The sequence below is a fragment of the Bidens hawaiensis genome, unplaced genomic scaffold (genome assembly GCF_021521415.1).
Source record: "Bidens hawaiensis isolate Kalapana, Puna unplaced genomic scaffold, B.hawaiensis_p1.1 tig00014295_1, whole genome shotgun sequence".
Classification (NCBI taxonomy): Eukaryota; Viridiplantae; Streptophyta; class Magnoliopsida; order Asterales; family Asteraceae; genus Bidens; species Bidens hawaiensis.
The window spans coordinates 106072-113962 of record NW_027492230.1 but is presented as its reverse complement, the minus strand read 5'-3'; the positions used below and the strand labels follow the sequence as shown (position 1 = coordinate 113962).

The 7891-nt window shown below is 35.2% G+C and overlaps 1 pseudogene; it reads right to left on the bottom strand.

The window, feature by feature from the left end:
• Positions 1 to 4325: 4325 nt before the first annotated feature.
• On the bottom strand, positions 4326 to 5177 carry LOC143546218 (putative F-box/LRR-repeat protein 23 pseudogene; annotated as a pseudogene).
• Between the last annotated feature and the right edge of the window lie 2714 nt (positions 5178 to 7891).

Here is a 7891-nt window from a genome sequence, read left to right as displayed (position 1 = left end):
AGTGCATAACTGTCATGTTTGAATCTTATATACCTGCAGAGATGGTATGTTTATGTTTAAACATCAGATAACTTATCTCATACAAACCGGTTCATCGAAACAAAATCAAAGGAAAACCAACTGTATAATGAAGATTGGGAATATCAGTTGATGTACCAACTTAATGAAGTCAGTTTGACCTGGAATAAAACTGGAGATCAACAACTATATAACTCCAAAACAAACTACTATTTATCATTAAACTACTACATAACTCCAAAACAAACAACTATTTATCATTGAACTACTTTAGAACTTACCATAAAATTGGAGCAGCCATTGAGGAAGTTATGAATTTGTCATGAGGAAGTTTTAGATCTTTGACCTGTCTTGAACATCTTTTCCCCAAGTCCCCGTTTAAATCAAGTAGCATGCACCCACGCAAGTCAAGTGATTCAAGCTGACAACAACCTTCCAGAATGGCCTGCAATCCTGTGTTATCCATGTAACTCGAAACACACTTAAGGTGAGTCAGCTCAGGTAGGTTCCTCCCAATCGCCAAGGCCACCTCATTATCATTCGCATCATGAAACATAAGTGATGTTCGGCTCAGTTTCAGTGTTTTTAGCAAGGGGCAATAGCGACCAACAACTTCAATATTTTCTTTCCAAACGTATGTTCCAACAAGAACGAGTTCCTCCAATAATGGTAGTTCAATCAAAGATTCACTCCAGATTCCCTCCATTCCAAAAGAATAATATGCGATTTCTAGACGTTTAAGCTGACTTGATCTGTTAACAAAAACAAATCCTCTCATGAACGTTAATTATCATTCTAGTTTAAAAAAAATATATATATCAAGCGCACAAAAACAGTACCTATTAACAACATAGTGAAGATGTTTGTAATTGCAACCACCAATCAAGGTTAAATCAACTAGTTGGCCTTGGCTTCTATCCACAGCATTCTTACATATCTCCTCATATTCATTTTGACATGATAACCTGTCGATATAAACAACCCACCACAAGGCAGGGTCCTTGCAAATTTCAAACCAATCAGTGCACACATTTTGGGCATTCTTGAGTATGTCAACCACACCAACTCTACGGAGTATGTTCACCATTAACTCTGATGGAAGCTCCAACCAGTTTCTTGTTGGTTTTGGTCCCATTGTCACTTTCAAAACAAATCAAATGTTAATCCAACTCAGTCACTGAATATGGCAATATGCACTCATACCAGGGGTATTCTTTGGGTTAATATTTCGGGTTTCAGGTTTTTCGGGGCGGGTTGTTCGGGGTTTTGGCCAGGAAAAAGTGACCTGATAACTGACCCATATAAAGTTGGGTTGGTCAGGTTCGGGTCCAGGTTGTTCGGTTTTCGGGTTTAAATGCAAAATGGAAAAATAATATATCTGTATTTACAAAATATCACAAAAATTCAAATACGAAAATGTTCCAAGTCTCAAAAGTCAAAACTAACTATAAAACATAATATTTCATATACCAAAAAACTCCAAACCAAGCCACATCTATAATGAAAAGACAATAGAAATATGGGTTGTTTTCAGGTTTCGTGTTTCGGGTTGTTCAGGTCTTGTTGTTGAGAAAATATGGACCCAATAACCGAGTCATTTAAGATTCTTGTTTTTCAGGTAGTCTCTAATTTGGGTTCGGGCAGCGGGTACGGTTAAAAATCACATATATTATGTTATAATAGAGCAAAAGATATGTGGAAATAACAAATCAAAATCCTAGTTATCGTCATACATCAAGCAACTCACTGGTATATGCATTAATACACTAGTTTATCTTTAAAAAAATGACTAAATTGTCGTAATCGTGATTTGGTTTGTCGATTTGATTCTGAGTTTGGTGGCATTGTCATTCACAAAGCAAAGCAAAGCAAAGCAAAGCAAAGCAAAACAAATGTTAAACCGATGATCAAGGTCCTAAAGCTAGGGCAAAATATAAAAACCCTAGAACATATCGATCAACTCAATTTCAGAGAAAGATGAACTCACATGGCTTCCGTTGAAGAAATGTGTTGACTTCTTCGAATGCGACTCAACAAATTAAAGGAAAAGGTATTAATATTGCTAAAGTTCCACTTTGTAAGGGGTGTTTGGGATATGTAATTTTTGGGAAACAGTTTAACAAAGGTATCTGTTAATTTTGGACTAGTCGGTCAGGTCAATGTCAAATCCGACTAAAATAGCGGTTTTTGATGATATTCTGACCAAATTCAGCAGGTCCAAATGTATATATGTATATATAAAACTGAATATTACAAATAAAAATATTTGTGTGTATATATAAAACTAGGGGAATGTTCATGTACATTTTAATCTTAACATGAGAACTTAGAAAATAATACTAATTTATAAAAAAATGAGAACTTAAGAAACAATACCAACTACAATACCAATCTACATAAATAATGATTTATAATAACAAAGAAAAGAACCTAAAAATTACAACAAAAGAATCAAAATAAAGAACAAGATAATAACATCAAATACCAACAAATACTTATAACAACAAAAGAAAACATCTAATAATAACAACAAAATATAAATCAGCAAATAGTTATAACTTCTCATAATCGAAAATTAGCATATACGAACAAAAAATAACAACAAACACTATAAAAAAAACCTAATAATAACAGCAAATTGGTTCTCACAATTTTCATGTTAAGAATAAAATGTATTTGATCATGTTTCTATAAAACTATACATTAAAGTCCGATCCGATTAATCTCGAGTCCCAACCTCACTGCCTGACTAGCGACTAACAATATCTACAACACTGACAATGCCAAACAATTTCAACTTTTTAAAAAACTAATAATTTATAAGTTGTCTAAAAATAAGCAAATCTCAAACACCTCTTAAGTTGAAATTCCATGAAAAAACAAATAAAATGAGGTTCGTCTAAGAATTTTTTTAGGAAGGTCGTCGGTTATAGCCGTATCCCGATGATTTTCTTTAAGAAAGCTCACTAGTGTTAATTAGGGATGAGAACGGTCCCGGTCTCAAAAATCACAAATTTTGGCACTGGTATGATAATCTTCGGTTTGGTACCGGTATTACAGGTAAAAAATTGGGAAATACGGACGGTATCAAACCGGTACCGGTACCAATTGGTATCAGTACCGAATTTGCTCATCCTAGTGTTTGTGACATAATTGTCATGGGCGATGATTTTCTTTAGGAAAGGTCACTAGTTTTCGTGACATAATTGTCATGGAGTCATGGACGAGCCGGAGGTTTTACCACAGTGGGTATTCGAGCGGTGGATTTACTCTTGTAATTGATGGTGGGCTGTCACCAACGCCATATGCGGTCGCTGATATGAGTGGCTTGTTTTACCAATGAATTTAATAGGGTTGCCAGCTTTGTTTTTGGTTCAAATAAAAATAAGGAAAAAAAGAGTGCAAAGATTAAAAATTTCATTATGTTTATGTAAGGGACTTAAAAGTAATATTGTTTATTTTTTTAAAATGACGCCTTTCTTGTATATAGGCTACCACACTTTTTAAATTTTGAAGAGCTTCGATGACTCACTCTTTATCGGGCTCACGCTGGCTTCAGAGTTTTGCTTATTAAAGAATTTATCAATTTTCATTAAGAGTTAATGTTTTGTTGTGACAATCATATTTGAATTTTATGCAACAAATAAGTCGTGTGATCTTTAGTGTTATCATCACCTAAAAAATTTAATTAACCACTGTCATCCCTAAAATGGCTTGCAAACTTATGTACATCTAGAGATGGTGTGTTTAGACATCCGAATAACATATCCTATATAAATCGAATATAAAAAAAAAATCCAAAAATCAGTTCATACCCAACATAACGAACCAATCATACCCGTCATATCGTCCCGAAGTGAGTCTAATATAAAACACACTGATTTAAAAATCCTTAGCTGTATCAAATTGTACAAATATTTCAAGAATGTGATGCATATATAACATCTTCAAAATATGAAAAAATAAAAGTAAACGGGTGGTTTGATCCCATTTTGGTTTCAAGTTATAGGCTGTGAACCAAACAGCGTTTTACGATTTTCCCAAGAACAGAACCGTATGAATCTCAAATCGATTAACAATAAAACTAAACAAAAATGAAGGAAAACAACTGCCTAATGAAGATTGTTTCAGTTAAAGTACCAACTTAATGAAGTCAGTTTAGCCTGGATTGAAACTGGATATCCAAAGTCAACTACAAATCTACAATATAACTTCAAAACAAACAACTATGGATAACTCCAGAAACAAACAACTTAAGATCATCAAAAGTACTAATATATAACTCCGAAACAAACTACTATTTATCATTAAACTACTTCAGAATTTACCAGAAAATTGGAGCAGTTATGAGGTAGTTTTAGATCTTTGATCTGTTGTGAACATCTTTTCCCTAAGTTCCCGTTTAGATCAAGTAGGTAGCACCCACGCAAGTCAAGTGATTCAAGTTGACAACAACCATCTAAAATGGCCTGCAACAGTGTGTTTTCCATGCGATTCAAAACGAATGTAAGGTGAGTCAACCCAGGTAAGTTCCTCCCAATCGCCAAAGCCACCTTATTATCTTCATTCCCATCACACCACATATTTGATGTCAGGCTCAGTTTGAGTGTTTTTAGAAAGGGGCAATATCGTCCAACAACTTCAATATTTATTTTCGAAACGTATGTTACAACAATAACGAGTTCCTCCAACAATGGCAGTTTCATCGAAGCTTCACTCCGGATTCTCATCAGTTCAAAACCATAATATGCAATTTCTAGACGTTTAAGCAGACTTGATCTGTTAACAAAAACAAATCCACTCACAAATGTTAATTATCATTCTAGTTTTTTTTTAAGTAACTCCAATGCACAATAAAAGTACCTGTCAGCAACATACTGCTGAAGGTCGTGAGTACAACCGCCAACCAAGGTTAAATCAACCAGTTGGCCTTGGCTTCTATCAACAGCCTTCTTACATATCTCCTTAAAATCACTTTGAGATGATAACCTGTTGATATAAACAACCCGCCACAAGGAAGGGTCCTTGCAGACTTCAAACCAATCGGTGCACACGTTTTGGGCATTTTCGAGTATGTCAACGACACCAATTCTATGGAGTATGTTCAGCGTTAACCCTGACGGAAGCTCCAACGAGTTCCTTGTTGGTTTTGGTGCCATTGTCACTTTCACAACATGTCAAATGTTAAACCAACTCCCTGAATTAATATGCATTCATACACTAGTATATAATATCACAAACCACAAATAAAAACCCTAGAAGTCTACAACTACTTAATTTATTATTACCAGTAAACGATGAACTGTAATTTGGTTTTGATTTTGGTGGCATTGCCATTCATAAATTAGCATATCAAATATAGATATATGATTGTGTGATGAAATTCCTTACTAAAACTACTTAATTAGGGCAAATATATATTTGAGAAAACACAAATAAAAACCCTAGACATATTGAAATCGCAACGACAAGTAATCAAAAAATATTAGGTCACGCCCGGTTAGGGGTTACCTCCACAATTCCCTAGCCCAATGGGCCTATTTAGTAGACAATAATAATGTGATATACATAATACATAATGTAATAAATAAAAGGTTGCACCGGGTTTGACGCACGTTACACCTACACTTACGATGAAGACAGTGGAGGACTTGGATTGTCTGTGACTGAAATAAAATAATATGAGGTAACGAAGAGACGCTAGTCAGTCTTTTCGAATATGTGTAGTCGGTTTATTACACTGACGCGATGTGGCTCTAAGTCAACGTAAATTCGATCGGTATTGGGTTACGACACCGAACTGAACCAAAAAGTAAATTCCTCAACGTCTATATGCAAAAAATTAACATATTTATATAGACAAGCATGCTGTTGCGACATACTAACATGAATTCAGTTTTTATTAAATTGCGACACCGAAACTAAACCGAAATAAATTCATCAATGCCAAACTATTGACATAACGCTATAAACTAGCACTCATCATTTTAATCAACCAAGATTCAAAGAATGTGAAAAACTATCGGTTAACTATTTGTATTTATCTCATAAGTAAAAAAACTGCAGTTTTCGTCCTTGTGGTTTGTTCAAATATGCGGTTTTAGTCTAATAGTTTCAAATTTGCGATTTCCGTCACTGTGGTTTCATTGCACTTGCTACTAAACTGGAATTTACTACCCCGTTAAGTCTAGCCGTTAAACCCATTAACGTGCCCCTCATGTGCGGGGCAGTGTTGTTCTTTTTCTCTCCATATATAACCCAGTCCTAATTCGCAAGCTTCCTGTATTTGGGGGGGGTGGGGGGGGGGGGGGGGCAAAACAGCCCCTCACATGAAGAGCACTATCATGAGTTTAACGACCAGACTTAACGGATTAGTGAATTCAGGTTTAATTGCAAGTAAAATGAAACCACATGAATGAAAATCACAAATTTAAAACTATTGGACTAAAACCACATATTAAGACAAACCGCAGAGACGAAAACCGCAGTTCAATCTTAGATTAAAGAGGTACTTATGACCGATATATACAACATGGTCCTGTGATGTCGAGTTTGAACCTTGGTCTACTCGCACTTAAAGTCCGCCGTACGTCCGCCGAACTAAATCCAATAGTATCGATGTTCACTTCACACACCGATTAATTAATCAGCAGTTAGTTAAGTTAATCTGGACACTTATTCAATTTGAGTAAGTTCATATATAATCTGTTGAGGGTTTCACAGAAGATGATGGCGTGTCATAAAAGGAAGTAGTAAAACAATTGGATTAAAGAGTAAAGTGCAAAGTATTGTGGTTTCTGGGTGGAGAAGAAATAATGGCTTATTGTTATCTTTATCAAGGACTACTAATACCTTTGCAGCCTGTTATGATAATAACAATAACCGGATATTGAAGTCGCCTTCTCTTGATTCGCTTGACTTCCCTGATGTATGGAGTACTAGCTCCACTGGTTATAGCGAATCGTCTGCTTACAAACTCGGTAAATAGTTATAACACTTTGTTCTAGCTTTGCATGTTTTCGCTAGGTCATCAAAAGTAAGTTTATTCTACAATGATAACCATCCTATTTGCCTTTAACTAATCATGCTAATTAACTAAGACCATGCGTAGTCAAAACGCTCCATCATTAGACATTTTGCGCCATGTGGTATTCCCGTCAGCAATAGAGAGTTTTGCAAAAAGTGGTGAAGTTGTCAAAGCGCCACAACTCTCCTGTAATAATTACATATGTTCTCCTCTCTCCACACACAATATTATCAAAATGTGTGCCATCATCACATTTTGTAGGATACGCCCACCGTAAAACGCTATGCAAAGAGCCAAAACGCCACAAAGTTGTGACACTACTGATGGTCTAATTATTTCTTCCTATATTATTAATGCCTTCAGAGTTTTATTTGAAGCGCAGCAAAAACTACTTTAAAGTGCGTAACCGCCATGTTCGAATATTATATAGCAAACAAGTCATGTGATTTTAGTGTCATAATAGAAATTATAATTAACCATTAGTCCTCCCTATTAGCTTGCAAGCTTATTATATACCTCTAGAGATGGTGTGTTTATCTATATCTATATCTATATCTATATCTATATTTATACTATATTATAGGCAGCTTTTCACATTCCTGTATTCTCATGAGACCCTGAAAATTAATTACCCTAACCTCCTCCTCCTTCCAACTCTGCCGGCCACCTCCAAATCCGGCGACCACTTCAATCAATCCGGCGGAACTTCAATTCTAACTTTTAATTCCTATCCTTCTCTCTCCATACGTTACAGCCTCATCAATTTGTCAATCAATTTATTATTCAACAACCAATCAATTCTTCAATCAATTTTCTATTAATTTATGTTAATTTGTATGTAATAGA